This window comes from Lissotriton vulgaris, chromosome 8 (assembly GCF_964263255.1).
Source record: "Lissotriton vulgaris chromosome 8, aLisVul1.2, whole genome shotgun sequence".
NCBI classification, from domain to species: domain Eukaryota; kingdom Metazoa; phylum Chordata; class Amphibia; order Caudata; family Salamandridae; genus Lissotriton; species Lissotriton vulgaris.
This window is the reverse complement of record NC_141696.1, coordinates 602,632,313-602,648,030: the sequence shown is the minus strand read 5'-3', so window position 1 is coordinate 602,648,030 and position 15,718 is coordinate 602,632,313.

Below are 15,718 nucleotides of genomic sequence, written 5' to 3'. Positions count from 1 at the left end.
AAAGTCATAAGATCTGTTTATAATTTAAAAGATAGAGATAACTCCGTAGAAGTAGCCATAACGGGCGACCTCTGGGTAGAACACTATGGTAATCTTTATTCTAACAATACCCAGGGGAATGCCCCGAACCCATGCAGGGTGACTTCACCTGCAGATAGTATAATTCAGGATAACCAGCTAACTGTCTCCCCAGGACCCCCTTACCCGATTGAACTGGTATTTACCACCCTAGAAGTGGAAGATGCCCGTAGGGAAAGTGCCTTAGGCAAAGCCCCCGGCCCTGACTACACCCCAGTCGATGTCTATAAATCAGAGCCGGATTTTTGGGTTCCTTTGTTAACCAATGTATTGAATATGGGAAATAAATGCGGTTTCATTACCACCTGGTCGGACGCGATCGTAGTCCCCATATTTAAAAAAGGGAACAGGGACGACCCTGCTTGTTACCGTCCAATATCGCTACTGGACGGACTTATGAAAGTCGCAGGAAGGATTGTCCTCAAGAAGATACAACACTGGGAAGAAGAGAAAAAGGTTATTTCGGAGTTCCAATATGGGTTCCGAAAGGGACTAGGGACACTTGAGCAATGTCTAAATTTGTCCCTATTAGTCTCTAAGTACACGCAGGCCAAAAAAGGGGACCTATTTGTTACCTTTGTCGACCTCCGCTCCGCATTCGATTGCGTGGACCACGAGCTGCTCTGGTCGACGTTGGAAGACATTGGGGTGGACTCAACTATTCTTACATTTATTAAAGAACTATACAGAGACGCAGGGGCTAGAGTAAGATTTGGGACCCAGGGGCAATGTTCACAAAAATTCGCCATAAACAGAGGGGTGAGGCAAGGATGCATACTTGCGCCCTTGCTTTTTACATTTTACATAAATTCTATCGCTGAGAGTTTAATAACTCTGTCAAGCGATTACCCGGCTGTCAATGGTAGGCCTGTACCCATTCTTTTATATGCCGATGACGCAGCAATCATGTCTAGGACAAAAGTAGGCTTGCAGAGAGCAGTAAATGAATTTTCATCTTAAATGGGTAAAAGAAACTTGAAGGTGAATATTTCTAAAACTTTCTCTATGTCCTGCTCTCAAAAGAACAATAGACCCCCATGCTCAATATATCTGGACCAGCAAAAGATTGCCATAACAGACACATTTTGCTACTTGGGCATTGTGTTTGACAGGTGGGGAAGGTGGAAACATGCAGTGTCGGCCAGGAAACTCGCCTTCAGCCGTGCCATAGGTGCTCTACGAACCTTTGCAGACAAAATTGGGGGTAAACCCATTCGAGAAATGATACAGATCTACCGGGCAAAGTGTATAGCCACGGCCACATATGGCGCAGGTCTCTGGGGCTTCGAGAATGTGTCCTCATTACAAACTTGTGAGAACATTTTCATTTGTTACCTACTAGGTGTGTCTAAAACAACGTCGACTTTTATGACTCACATTGAGACCGGCGTTAAACACCTTAGTGACATCAGAAAAATATCACCCTGTTTGCTTTGGCATAAGATTTGGACTACAGAGGAGTGCAAATTGAATAGAAACCTCATTAAAGACTGCATGGCTCTGGATGGTGCAGCAAAAGTCAAATGGATGCGATATGTACAAACAATGTTTTCTAACATTGGATACTTTGAATATTACGATGAACCAGAGACTCTACAAAGCTTGACTAGGCCGGCCCTTAAAAAGCTATTAATTACACACCTAGAAAGTGCAAGATGGGATATAGAGAAACTTAAAGGCACAATCCTGAGCTATCAGCAAATTACCCCTACTGAAGGCCTACAATCTTATCTTGGGATTGAAATAGCACCCTATCCTCGCATGCTTTTGACTAGGCTGCGCCTAGGGATTTTCTTCCGCATGGTCACTTTGCCAAAACAGAATGATTGGGCCTCACTGAAATTAATATGTCCATGCGATGACCATTCAATACAAAGTAATATTCATATCATGTTCTTCTGTAATCTGTATACCAGCCCGAGGAAACTATTCCTTCTACCCTTACTTAAATGCTGGGGGATAAGAACATGTAAACCTGCATATTCGAAATTATTGCTTTTAGAAGATGTGGATGTTATCTTTGCTGTTTCTCGCTTTTTAATGTCAGTGATGAAATTTAGAAACTCAATGAGTTAAGTAGCACACGTCAATATTGACTGATCAGTGTAACACGAGGCCCTTTGTCCAAATGACTGCTGTAGATTTTAAATTTTGGAGAAATGTTTTATCTATTTTGTAACTTTGTTCATGTGAAAACTGTTCTTAATTCTTCTGTATAAATTGTACTTGTACGCTTTTATGATTTTTTGATAAATCGAATAATGCTTATTTGATTTGATTTGACTACTGCAAATTCTTACTGGCCTCCCCAAATCCCACCTGCTTCCCCCCCCCCCTCTTAAATCTGTTCTCGATTCAGCAGCTCGTTTCATGTATGGGGCTAAAAGAAGCTAGCACATCACACACATTTCATCCACCCTCTGTTGGCTTCCCATCGAGGCAAGATCTATCTACAAAACTGCCTGTATCACCACAAAGCCTTGCACTCCTCCTTGCTACCTGGTGAATAAACTGAAAAATCTCTGGAGGCTCCAGACATCACGTAATGCAGAAAATGTATTGCTTGAACCTTCCACTTTCAAGAAGGAAAGATCGCTGGCCCAATCCTCTTCAGGCAATGCAGTGAGAATCTGGAACTCACTTCAGCCTCTGCTCCGGACCACCACCTCTTCCCAGGCCTTCAAAGCTCTCCTCCAATTCACATCCTCTCTTATCTGAAGGAAGTCCTTCCATTCTAGGTAATTCTGTTCTACATGACTATAGAAGTGCCTTCCCAGTGTGTTCTTGTGGTTGGAGTATCTGCCATTTATTGCAGTATTATACCTCTTTGTATGCTTTTGTATCATAGCACGTGTCACTTTTTCCTCTTGTATCGTTTGCTACCTCTTGTATTTTGTTTGCTCTTGATACATGCACAATTGTCACTTTTGCCTCATGTAACTTTTGATTTTGTAACATGCCCACTTGTAATTTTCTCTATCACAACTGTTCCTTGCGTGAGTGAAGTGCTCTGACACCTTCGGGTAAAGTCTGCGCTATATAAAAAAAATAGGAGTATTACTGGGGTAGCAAGATAGTAGCCAATGGGCTGCTGACCTTGGGGTTCCGCCACCCTGTATGTGTGCTCCTCATGTGGGAGAGTTAGCAAGATTCCTGAATGGAGGATACCTGCCATCTGCAATATGGTGGGCACCAGAGTGGGCTTCACCTCTCCTACCCCCACCTATAGGGTGGTGTTAATAGAGGTGGGCACACCTTCTTGTCCTGGTACCCCCCCCGCTCCCACAAAGGGGTGAAAACAGGAAGGGGGGGGCTCCTCTTGCTAACCTTTGATGTTCATCTGCCACAGATGATCTACCTGACGAGGGGGAGGTCTGAACAGCCATGGAAAGCCATTGTGTCTGGGAGCAGTCTCCCACCCCAGGGGTCCAGTGAACTGTCTAGTGGTGGTGGGGGGGGGGGGGGGGGGAGCCATTATGGTGCTGGGAGGAGGGGGGGGCATTATGGTGCTAGGAAACCTGTAATGACACGTTTGTTGACAATAGACTCAGAGTTTTATTGTGCACTTCAATCTAAGAATGACCTAAGATATTATAGGGGCCGTTCTGCTCCTACAGATAAGACCTCTCATGATGAGGTATAGTGCACTCTACCTTAAGGGGGGGACGACTTAACACCAGTAGGGAAGCCAGACATTCCTGAGTAGTGAGGATTTCTTTCCCCCCGACCAACCAAATAGTTCTTTATTAGCAGGCAGAAACCCAACCCACAAAATATCTGGTAATCGTTTTTAGAGAATACTGTCAGTTACTGCTGTGAGATGTTGGTTTAGTTTGTTTTATTAAATTCTGTCTTTTTTAATCTTTGCTTTCAGATTGTAAAGAACACTACTTCACACATGGTACCTGGATGAGTAATCCTTGGTATAGCACGCGTACTGTGCTGTAAAGCTTGCTAGTGGTCCTATGGGCAGATTATGAGAATTGTAAAATGTGCTAAATCTTATAATGCAGTACTATAATAAAGTGAGCTGACTTTCACTCTAGCAGTGCTAGGCAGGCATGGGATACGGATGTGTGCCTGTCAACACTTCATTTTTGACTGCACCATACACTCAGGCTGCACTGGCTCTGAGGGTGGCATGATATATGCTGCAGCTTTCCAGCCTTTCCCTGGCAACCATGTCCTTGGAACCATAGGTGCCCCTTACAAGGGACTTGCAGGTAGGGCGGTTGTTCCAATTGTGAAAACTGTGGGACAGGTTAGAGCACACAGGTGCTAGGAACCTGCTTGGCAGTGACCCCGGGTGCACTCAGAGGGCATCGGATTAGGCAAAAAATCGGGAGATTACTGCAACAGAACCCCACTTTCCTGTATTTGACTTTGGGAAGATAGGTATGAATAGATTTCTTAGATTAATGCTTGCAACATTAATCTTGCCACTCGCACCCACTTTAGCGTTGTTTTGTCACGTTGATTTGTGTGCCAGTTCTTGTGTTGTAACAGTCTGGTATAAAAACAAAATGCATTCATTCTAGCTGGCAGTTAAGTAGTGCCCAATGGTATTGGGGGGAGGAATTGCTTTGGTTCTTGTGCAATAAATGATGGAAATCTTGTTTTATAGGGAGGGCCTGATATTGTGTGCTTCATGTCATATGACTAGTTTGAACACCTAGTCTGTGCTTAACCTGACATAGCGGCCTTATCCATTTAATGTTTATGGGATTATTTGTTGATTATTATGGACTTTAGTTTGAGTGAAGAGCATTTTTTCTTTATTTTCTACATGTTCAGCCAGGTAGATAGCTCTGATTTCTGAAAGTGACCTAGAGCCTCTTGATATTAAACTGATTGATACGTTGTCAGGTGTGGTTGGCTTGGGACCCATTTGCACACCTTTCACAATGGGACATTCATGTAATCTATTGTTTATTTGAAGAGTAGTGATCTAGCAGGTTACCTTGCAGGTGCTGAAAAATGTGTCGGAGACCACACCCACTTTTTAAGGCTCCGCCCACTCTCTACACTGGCCCCACCCACTTTATTGGCTCCACCCACATCTTCAAGTGGCGCTTCACATGAGCACCAGCTCCATTACAGACAGACGGGACACATTCATTTTTAGGCACAGTGAGATTGGGTGATTATTTGCGTGCCCAGAATCACATGATGTGTAGGTCTCCCGCCAGGCTCGAACCTGGTTCTCCTGCTTGAAGATGTAAGTAATGGGACAGATTCTGTCTGCATCGCTTGTTGCACTGTTCCTGCTGCTTCCTAGTGGCCCAGGGGAGCATTACTAGCACCATCACAATTGTATTATTGAGTGCACTAATATTTGTGATTGAATGTCTGTTTCGGGGTAGGGGATTCAGCTCATGATGTGGGTTTGGATGACCTCAGCCTGAGTTGATGGCTCAGTCATTGGCTACTGTATCTTCTACTTGATGGATGAAAGCAAAGTTAAAACAAAACTAAAGGATCCATTTTTTGCATGTTTTTAGATCTTGCTAGAGACCGATTTAGTGCCCTGGGGGGAGTACTCATGTACCTACCAAACTCACCTATCACACCTACAGCATGGACAAGATGACAGTCCCGCAAAGCCATCTAATGCACCTCTACACACCGCCAAATGCACTTTGCCGTGTGTTTTTCCAAGACTGATAGACTGGGTACATATACGGTAAACGTCTTTTGATAGAAAACATGACTTCGCTAGAAAGCGCAGATATTAAAATGAAAAAGAGCTAGCGCTACTAACTTCTAGAACGGGAGCTGTGCAGCGCACCAGCCTCTTGGGTACCACTAGTAGGAGAGCTGTTTGAGATCTTCTCAATTTCAACAACAGCTTAAGACACCCTTTCATTCCCTGAGGGCAGCACCTGCGACAGACTACAAACACCGCCATTTGAGGTGACAAGTGGATCCCGCTTAAAATAAACAATCACTGCCAATATTCGACCCTTTTATATTATACGCTCGGAGACTGAATGTTCTCATCTTCATCCCAAATCACCGTCCTAAATGATAGCTGATTAATGTTTTAATAATGTGCTAACGATCACAGCACAGTGTAAGCAGACATTCATAAAAATACGAGATGCATTCTGGCGATTGCAATTGAATTCTACTTGAGCCTTCAACTGAAGCACACATCAAGTTTAAAAACCCAAGTTAATAAAAATGTGCTTTAACTTGTTCTTCTAAAATTCTATTTGACATCTTTTTGTCACCAGAAGTAACAACAGCCTTCCGTTGTTTTCGGAACCTAAACGAAAGCCAGGTCGGGGGCCTGTCCTTGTCTCTGCTGCAGGGGAGGCCTCTCCTCTCTCTGCACTTAGTGCGGTCTTCGTGACATCACACTGGACAGCCTGGCTTGTCATAGGTGTTCCATCCACAGGACTTTGCTGCTGCTGGGAAGACGCAGGCCTAATGCTGATTGTCACAACTCATGCAGAGGAGTCATTCTCAAGTTTCCCTGGTTTATCCGTGATGTGCTGCTCCAGTCCACGTTTTTTCCCTTGAATTCTGGGACTTGTAGTCCTGTTTATTTCAGTATAACACAGGACTGCACGTCCCGTAAATCAGAGGAAAAAACCTGGACTGGAGAAGCACATCACACATGGAAACTTGGCAGCTACACGGAATTCTTACAACCTGCTAAATTAGCACACAAAGCAGGAAAGATCTGGACTGTATTACCGGAGGTGCCCTGGGCTTCCTCAGGGATCGAATCGATCCCGTAGGACATGAAGGGTAGTGCGCTAGTGTCACATTTGATTTGTATAACGCGGTAAGGCAGCATGGGACAGAGACCTGCAGAGCCCCTTGACAGACGAGTGGAGTGGGGGGCTGTGCTCAAGTCCAAGAAGTTAGAAGCAATGCCAGATTTAAACTGGCACGCTTCAGTTCCATTCACTGCACATGCCTGCACCCACTACAGTACAATGAATAGACCCCAATAGAACCTATAGATGCCCAAGACGTGCTGAACAAGAGGCCTCAGACCTACACATGACATGTAAAATACTGAGGGGTTCTTGGGATGCTGCAGTGACAAAACAGGTGACCCACATCAATCTCCAGACAGTGATACAGCACGGCCTAGTGGGCATTGGGGCTAAACCCAGACAGGGATATATGCATCATAAATTTGCAAAATTAGCCTCACTTTTGGCGATTCATTGGCTGTCAAATATAGGGCCTCCTATTAAAAAAAAGACCAAAAATGTCTTGGAATGGGCACTGGCGGAAGAACTGCGATTGAAAGTGGTTAGAAGAGAAGACTGGGCGGAGGAGGACCCGGGGAGAAGACGGACATGTTGATTCCAGGGTGGATGACCTTGCCTCAGATAGGAAGGGTCTATTCTAGGGCCCGAGAACGGGGGTCCTAACTTGTGCTGGAGATATAAACAAATCCTGTACTGCTGGCTAAAAGACTAGCAGTAAGATCCATGCACGCACCTGGGGGGCGCTGGGGGGGTGGGGACGCTTGCTTGCATTGACTATCTATGGATATGCATCGCTGCCACATACTGTCACCTTCCCTAGTGCATGGGCCAGTTGGTTTACTAATGATCTATGTTGTTCATATGTCTGCTGACATTCTTCTAATTAAAGATGTTTAAAAGATGTAGCATTTAACTGGTGGGTGCACTTGAGATGTCATCTTTCATCTGTTCCCTTAAGCTGCCAGTGCCAAGCACTGTGATGTTCGACTGTGCCACTCCACCATACTCGAGGTGCGTGGGGGGGGGGGGGGGGGGATTTAAATATTATAGAACAGAAAACTTACCTCACAGCCGGTCCGCGCCACCTCTGCTCACCTTGGCGCCTTCACGAACGGCACTGGAGTGGACTGGCAGCCTCAGCCCTGTGCGATGGAAGGAGTCACTGCCGCAGCCGAATCTTCAAACATCAAACATGATATAGAAGCTCCACCCTTGTGTTGCCCCTCTTCTTACAGTGGTTGCTCCCGGGGCTTGTACGGGCAGTCCGGTGGCATTGTGGCAGACATGGTTCAGGACTGAAGGAGCATGCCGTGACCCACTGTATTATTTATTTTCAAATGCTCTCTAGAAAGGAAAATCAAATGCCCGCTTTTTCCGCTATCAGAGTGACGTCAGGACGTCAGGATCACTGTAGGGACAGGAAGCAGCAGCGCCAGCGGAGAGGCGGGTGGAAGTTAGAGAGTGGGGGGATGAGGTGCTTTTTCGAGAAGGCTGACCTGCTCTGGGGGCTGCGCAGCTTTTCAAGCAGGTCAGGTGATTACGCCGGGGAGAACAATGTATTTTCCATCATCATCAGCCTTAGGCAGGAGAATTACGAGGCACTACTCGGCTGTTTTCTCTCGGGCAATCCCTCCCAGAGTGGCGCAATGTGCCTCAGACGCGTGTGAACTTAACAGAGGCAACACGTAACACCCCCCCACACCCCCCCCCAGTAATCTAACACTAAGTCAACGAGCCCGGCCCCGCAGTAAAGAGTAAACTAACTCTAAGCCAACGAGCGCGGACCAGTGCACGAGTCACGACTTACAGTGGAGACTTTCATTTACACAGCTGACTGACTTTAATCAATGCCGCGGCCGCCGTGACATAGACCCGGCCCTCATAATTAGGTGCCGGTGCTAAGCACCGGCAAGCCCCGGCTCAAATTAAGCACTGGCAAAAGGTAATCTAAACCCACATACTCTTCTGGGCCCATAAATTCATTCACAACACACTGGTAACATCTGCTGGGGTCATGTTCTTGTAATTCTCAAGATTAGTTATCTCGAATCCCTAACCAATCTATCACTTAAAGTGCTTTCATCTGGTCAATGGACCATTTAGTTAGAACTAGTTGATGAAATAAGTTAAGATTTAATATAATTACACATTAGAAAAGATCTGTAGGGATGGCTTAAAATGTTATCTTAGAGTACAATTCATGTGAACCACTTACACAGCACAAACGCCATCTCTCACAGGAAGGGAGATTGAAATGATCAATCATATACTTTCATTTATACTTTGCAATGACGCTGCATGAAAAGGGAGAGCACAGTGAAAAGAGCATACACAGATGTAGATCTCATTACCTATTAAGGTGTGAACTAACTCCCAGGCATTGGGAAGGCTCCCCAAGGAAAGAGCTGGTGAACAAAGGCTTCAGGACAGACTACCTCTCGATCACTGACGTTTGCGTAGCACCACTCTGACACACTTCCTCCTCGATTCTTCTACAATCTTCAAATTAATTGCTTAAGAAAATTGGTACAGTAATTTGTTTCTTCTCCAGTATCTAAGTCTCGAACTTCTCTAGGCTCTCTAACAGCATCCCAGCCTCTAGAATCTCTTGTCTAATAACAACTAAAACTACCTCCATTATACTTTCCTGTATGCTAGTACCACCCATTAATGTTTCAAATTTATGAAATGCCTAATTCTGATTAAACAAGCAAGGGGAAGGTGATCATCCAACCATGCTTATTTCTCATTATTTTCTTTTAGTTCTTTGTCTAAAATCCAACCTTGAAGTTTTATACGTCAGTCTTTATTCCCACCCGTTTTCACAATGTAATTGTCACATTTTAGAAGAAAAAAAACAGTAGTGCTCAAGGACTGTTATTATGGTTCCCATAAATGTAGCAGTTTTCAACCTTGGACGATGTAGTTGACATGGAGTCTTCCAGCTAGGTCGTATCACTCATGCATAGCAACATGAGGGGGAATAGACTGTGGCTCATGAATGCAGGTTCCTAATAAGCACTATTGAAAGAGTCAAAGACAAATGTTAAAATCAAAAATAAATGGTATTACTATATACCACCTAACTCTATTCTAATACCATTTACTTAATATTATTCTTTTCGCATTACTAGAATAGCTGGAATTAGTTTTCTGCAAGCATGTGAGTTTCAAGCAGTCAGCTTGTTAGCTACTGCACAGTACTGAACGTTTCCCTCCAAGCATTAGATACGTCAAACTACGTAGGTGCAGGCACACTAAAGAAATTCAGTTAGCAGGCATCTTAGCACCACTGGGGTTACTGGATAGTAAAACACATAGGCAAGCTTCATTCTAATACTATAGTGTTGTGTGACTGTTATTGCCACAAACCAGTTTTAACACTAGGTGAGTAGTTGCATGAGAAGATTGAATCCGAGCAAGTCTCCTTTTTCACGAGACCTTGCTCCATCAGTAGTTTGCGTTGCCAGTATTCTAATTGAGAGTAACTGAATAGGATGAGCAATTGAACTAGACATTCAACTACCATGTGTGAAGGTGCACAGGACCAATGGAAGATGTGTAGCAAAATGAGGACTGTTTGCTGAAGTTGCAGGGACCGCAATCCCCCCCCAGAGCACCATGAGGCCCAGGTGGACGGGCTGTCACCCCAAAGCGCTTTTAGTGCCCAGCAGCTGCAACGTATGGAATGCATGACCATGCCAAGAGTGGGCCATAAGAGCCTAGGCCCTATCACTCTGGTTTTCTTCCTGAAGGTGTGCATCCCTACTATGTCATATATATTTGCAAAAAGTGCACCTCCTGGGATAGCACCCATGAAAAGAATAGGAGTAAAATGAAAATTGAAATTGGAAACCGTTTCATTCCACACAGCTGTTGTAACAACGTGATTTGTCATTCAGTGGGAGTAGAAGGCCTGCGGAAAATCTTTTATGAACTTTTTCCCCACAGAGACTGTTGGGGAAATAGACTACGAGTCACTAGAGTACCATTGGTTTATAACATACAGATTGTGGTTGTGCAATGTTAATAGATTATGGGTAATAGAGTTTTTGCAGATAATTAGTATGTTTTTTACGTTATGTTGCTGGTGGGAAACGTAAATCTCTAGAGCTTAGACCAATAGGAAGAGACTTCTGTATTTAAGCGAAGGGCTAGGAACAGGGAGGGGATTACCATCTGTGAGAGGTGAAACTGAGGATGTTTGAGAGTTCCTGGTTATGGCCGATACGAAGCGTTATTAGATATAGAGTAAAATGTTGAATGATGAGGTGTTTGGAAGTTGATGTGAGCGAGTAAGGAAATTGAAGAGGCAGGGGTGAGTTGTGGTTTGAATGGTGTCGTACAGGGGTATTGGTGGGTTGTGGATGAAGAGCGCACTGAGTAGCATGTGAATGGAGTTATGAGTGAAAGACACAGTGAATGAATGTAAAGTTGAATGTTGGCTGTGTTTAATCAAGGGATGAGTGAGTGGGGTACAAGGGTTGGGGTCGTTTTAGAGTGAGCACAGATAGATTAAAGGTCAAGATTCCTGTTAGTTTATAGTTGTTGGTTTGACGGTATTTTTACTGCTTATGTACGAACCTCAATGAAGTATGTTAAATTATTGCATTTATGTGCAAAAATTAAATGAATTGATATTGAAGAGATTTAATGCGAATATATGCCAATGGTAATACAGTTTTTTGTACTTGATTATATTGACCCCCGACGAAGGGCACTTTAATGCCCGAAATGCATTGGGTATCTTCTAGAATAAACAATACTGTCTACAGACTAATTTGCTTCTGTCGTGTTTGTGCAAAGAGGTTCGGATGGCCCAGCACCAACATTTGAAACTTTGAAAATTGGCAATCATTATTCCGCCTGTGGAATGAGATAATTGTTGTGAAAGCGTAAAAGCATGGTGTTGGAATTATGGATTACATTGCAATAACGTGATATATTGGTTCAAAAGAATGACAGCCTATCAGGCGACTGCTAGTGTGCATTAGGCTGGGGCGTACTATCGTCCTACAGTTGGCATTTCTTCCTGAAGGACCGCAATTAATTTGGTACTAAAGAGACCCAAAGTACTCTGGGAGAAGCCAAATGACTTTAGTTTTATCTTAATTTGTTGTGGTTTCCTCTAGTCCAATGATGGGTGGGTGGGGGTGTTAAACGGCCATTGGTTTTCTCAGCTATGCTCTTTCTGGCAAAGTACTTCTAGGATGTTGGAATGGGGTATGGGGGTCAGAGCATAGAGATCCTTCATAGAAAAGACTAGGTTCTGGTACCAGTATATCTCCTATCGAGCTGTAACATCTTGTTCTTCAGATAAACCTCCAGTATAGGTTGCTGCACTTAAAAGTGTAGTGTAGTTCCTATATTCCCAATAGGTTCTGCGCATTGGAATAATATATCCAATAGATTTGACGTAGGACTTATGTAGACTAGGTCTCTATCGAATATATTAGACTTAACTGTGAGTGCCAGCTAGCTCAGAGGTCACTAGAAGCTTTCTTGAATACACAAGAAGGGATTCGTTTCTGACAACCGCGTAAACATGACAACTTTGTTTCCCCAAGAATAAACGTATCTTCAGAGTTGTGGAAACAATAGATAGATATTTTACTCAGTCAATCGTGCATGCTTCGTTTCATCAGAGGTGCAGAGAAATAGAGAGACGAGACTGGCATTTTCAATAAAAGGATTTATTGAACAGTCTTCTTTCTCATGCAAGTAAAGTGAACTGCTACAATCTTATTACTGTTGCAAAGTAAGAAGAGTATTATAAAATAATACTGTAAAAGCATTGTATGGTTTCTAAACAATAGATAAATACATACATAAATAAAGGCTAAAAAGTACTCAACTGGTGCTTCTAAAATTCGCCTACCCCAATGTACCTAACCCAAGTCTAGTATGTGGGAAGAAGTAAGTGAGGTGTAGCATAGGTTTAGTTTTTCTTTGCCAAGAATCTAACCAAGATTTCTCTTTGGGTCTAATCAGCTCCGTACCTTGGTTTTTAGAATGAAGGAGTTCTGGTATCTGTCTTGGGACTCGATTTCCCAACACCCCGCGAGAGGAGCTTGGAAACACTGGAACTGGATTGTCACCTGGAGAAATGCAGCCTCTTGATCAGTGCGCCAGCTGGAGGGTCGGCTTCCTTCGGCACTTGCTGTAGCGAGCTGTGCCTGGCAAGTAGATAGTCGAGCTGCTCTGAACCACTGTGTGTTAGCTAGGGCAAGTGTAGGCATTATATACCTTGAAGGTGCCTAGTTTGACGTAAAGCCGGGCATAATAACGTTGTTGGACTTGGCCCTTTTTGCAGGGTCATCCCTGAACTTTTTGCCTTCCTCCTATATTTTCTCTGACCTGTTGTTGGCTATTTTATGACTCTGGGCACTTTACCACTGCTGATCAGGGCTAAAGTTTATATGCTCTCCCTATTGTAAAATGTATGTTTGTATTGGTGATTCCATGATTGACTATTTGGTTTACTTGTCAGACCCTAATACAGTGCACTGAGTGTGCCCAGGGTGTTTAAATCCAAATGCTGCTAGTGGGCTTGCAGCACTGGTTGTGGCACCCACAGAAGCAGCCTTGTAAAATGTGTCTAAGGTCTGCCATTGCAGAGCCTGCGTGCAGTCTGGCACTGTCATGCTGATTTCTTCATATCAGACACCCCTATGGTAGGCCCAAGGGCAGGGTGCATTGTAAGTATAAGGTAGGACAAGTCCTGATGTGTGTGGCATGTCCTAATAGTGAATTACAGCCATTTTTGTTTTTCACTATTGCAAGGCTACCTGTTCTCCATTGGCAAGAATGGGCTGTTAGAATTATTACACGTCATCAAAGAACCCCAAGGGAATGGTAGTTCTTTGAAAACTCCATGAGTTCTTGAACAAATCAATATTCAAGCTAGGGGATGTCCCTGACTGCTTAAGCCGGTTTTTCCAAGAAATCGTTGTGGCTTTTTGGAACGGGTGGAAGTAGCCATGCCTGTATTTGGACTGCATGGGCTATGTCTAAATATGGGTATGATTTCTATGCCTATAGAAGGGCAATGTGAATTGTACCTATATAAGGGCATGAATCGGGAAATTTGGCTCGGATCCTAAAACGCCATACAACAAAAGTAGCACTGGCCAGTCTGATATAGATAATCCTATGACGACCTTTGAAAACAAAAGGATTAGGCTGGGCACTCAAACGTACCTTTCTGTGACTTCAGCCTCACATAATCCGTCACTTTATGTTCTGGTGAGGATCAGTTATAAAGTGCCATTTAATGTAGAGCCCTTTATGGAGGATTGCTTTATAAAGAAAACGGCGTTGCTACAGGCTAAACGCTCCCCTTTGATGCTTCACTCTAAGAAGGATTGAGATACAGTTTGCATCTCTGTAGTCACAGTAGTCTCCTTGCCTGAGTGCCGTTAAAGGGGCCTCCACAGCATAGAAGCGCATCGTGGAACCTCAGTCTAATTCCCATAGTTAGAACCAGGGCTGTAAATGGGCCGGGTCTCGCCGGTGATGACCACCTGCAGTTTTTTTTAAAGGAGGCCCTCAAAATGGGTTTCTTTCGGCTCTGTTTGTGCCCTGGCACAGGCGGTCTGTTTTTTCCGGACTGTAGCGACAGCAAGCACATGGATGTGAGCATTCTCACTGCTCCCTTCTCACCAGTGGAGAAGTTATGGCATGCCAAGTGAGCGTTGTAGGGGGGGGAAGTGAAATCATTTAGTAATTTTCCCTCTGGATTTCCCTTCTCTTTTTGAAACTCAGAAGCAGCAACATTGTTGCGGTGTAACCAGGGCTTTAAGTGGAAGCTTTTTCAATATTCTATACAAGCCATAGTTGCTGCTTATTTATCTTATGCAACTAACAACCATTGACAAAGCCAATAGTCCTGACTTCTTGTAGGTATTATGTTCATTGTTGTAGCATATCTGGATGCAATGACAAATAGCAAAATACAAGTCGGGCGGCACACTATGCTAAGCACAGATTTTTAGCTTGTATGTTGTATAGCCATGCCCTTGATTACATTGGCCATGAGCCTTTCAGAGACACCCCCACCCCCCCAGTTTTTCTAATCCCACTTAAAGCCCTGTTTAGAACATCATGAAATGTTGAGAGATGCTCCACCCTTTGAGCCTCCTGCCTCAGAGGTGTGGGCCTGTTCAAACGTGTGGCTCTGAGCTTCCCCTCCGAGTCCAACAGCTTCAAGGGGGGTACCTTCATCTGAGTATTCAGAATTTCCTGGCTGCGAGGTCTACTCCTACCAGAGTACATGTAAACTAACCCCCCCACCCGTGACTTGCCCCTGTAAGATTCTCATTGGAGTATCCTTTACAGGAGAATTGGGGAAGGGGGTCAGACCCAGGCGGAACAACTCCATAATACATTGGACTGGCTTTTGTGGCACAGGGGTTTTCAATGTGGTTATGTGGAGGACATTCTATTAACTTGCAGGGTGGATTGGATTGGGACCAGTCCTATTGAAGTTCAGGGTGACATATTTTAGGTCTCTGCAACTGGTTCAAAGACTACTCTGGAACCTGAGCAAAGGTGTCACCTCTTAAGTGGGCAGCAGTGGTAAATAGTAGCAAAATGTTCTGGGATACAGTAAATATCCGAGGGATGTTCTGCCAAACCCTCTTTTGGCCTGCAACATATCTGGCTCAGATAAAACACATCAACTCTATTTCTTATATAGTGGAAGAGAATTCACAGAAAGATCTACTTTAGCCACTTTGGGTAACCCACCTCCCCTTGATACCTCTTTATCAGAGGTGGAGAAAGCGATGAGATGCCCAAGCGGTAAAGCCCCAATGACAGATTGGGTCACTCAAGGACCTCTTCAAATGTAACATTCAGCTTTGGGGGTCCCTTTGTTACTAATATAACATTTCCCAAGTAACATGAGC